Source organism: Arachis stenosperma, chromosome 5 (assembly GCF_014773155.1).
Source record: "Arachis stenosperma cultivar V10309 chromosome 5, arast.V10309.gnm1.PFL2, whole genome shotgun sequence".
Lineage (NCBI taxonomy): Eukaryota > Viridiplantae > Streptophyta > Magnoliopsida > Fabales > Fabaceae > Arachis > Arachis stenosperma.
In genome coordinates this window covers 61663744-61664953 of record NC_080381.1, presented here as the reverse complement: position 1 = coordinate 61664953, position 1210 = coordinate 61663744, and the positions used below count along the sequence as shown (strand labels likewise).

At 40.7% G+C, this 1210-nt stretch overlaps 1 non-coding gene across 1 annotated transcript; it reads left to right on the top strand.

Moving 5' to 3' along the window:
- The first annotated feature begins 644 nt into the window (after positions 1 to 644).
- On the top strand, positions 645 to 752 carry LOC130984655 (small nucleolar RNA R71). Its single transcript, XR_009088572.1, has one exon. It is a non-coding gene; the product is annotated as a small nucleolar RNA R71 (small nucleolar RNA).
- The last annotated feature ends 458 nt before the right edge of the window (positions 753 to 1210 follow it).

The following is a 1210-nucleotide window of genomic DNA, read 5'->3' as shown; positions in this document are numbered from 1 at the left end:
ATGGAGGACCTTGTTTCAGTCATGAAACTTTGAGTGGTTTTGATTAGATCAGAGACCATGGTTGCTAAGTCAGAGTGGCTCTGCTTAGAATTCTCTGTCTGTTGCTGAGAAGATGATGGAAAAGGCTTGCCATTGCTAAACCTGTTTCTTCCACCATTATTGTTGTTGAAACCTTGTTGAGGTCTCTGTTGATCCTTCCATGAGAGATTTTGATGATTTCTCCATGAAGAATTATAGGTGTTTCCATAGGGTTCTCCCATGTAATTTACCTCTTCCATTGAAGGGTTCTCAGGATCATAAGCTTCTTCTTCAGATGAAGCATCCTTAGTACTGCCTGGTGCAGCTTGCATTCCAGACAGACTTTGAGAGATCATATTGACTTGCTGAGTCAATATTTTGTTCTGAGCCAATATGGCATTCAGAGTATCAATCTCAAGAACTCCTTTCTTCTGATTCGTCCCATTGTTCACAAGATTCCTTTCAGAAGTGTACATGAATTGGTTATTTGCAACCATTTCAATGAGCTCTTGAGCTTCTGTAGGCGTCTTTTTCAGATGAAGAGATCCTCCAGCAGAGCTATCCAATGACATCTTGGACAGTTTAGACAGACCATCATAGAAGATACCTATGATGCTCCATTCAGAAAGCATATCAGAAGGACACTTTCTGATTAATTGTTTGTATCTTTCCCAAGCTTCATAGAGGGATTCACCTTCCTTCTGTCTGAAGGTTTGGACTTCCACTCTAAGCTTACTCAATTTTTGATGTGGAAAGAACTTTGCCAAGAAGGCATTGACTAGCTTTTCCCAAGAGTTCAGGCTTTCTTTAGGTTGTGAGTCCAACCATATCCTAGCTCTGTCTCTTACAGCAAAAAGGAATAGCATAAGTCTGTAGACCTCATGGTTAACCCCATTGGTCTTCTCAGTGTCACAGATTTGCAAGAACTCAGCTAAAAATTGATGAGGATCTTCCAATGGAAGTCCGTGGAACTTGCAATTCTGTTGCATTAGAGAAACTAATTGAGGCTTAAGCTCAAAGTTGTTTGCTCCAATGGCAGGGATAGAGATGCTTCTCCCATAGAAGTCGGGAGTAGGTGCAGTAAAGTCACCTAGCACCTTCCTTGTATTATTGGCATTGTTGTTGTTTTCGGCTGCCATGTCTTCTTCTTCTTTGAAGATTTTTATTAGTTCCTCTATAGAGAGTTGTGCTT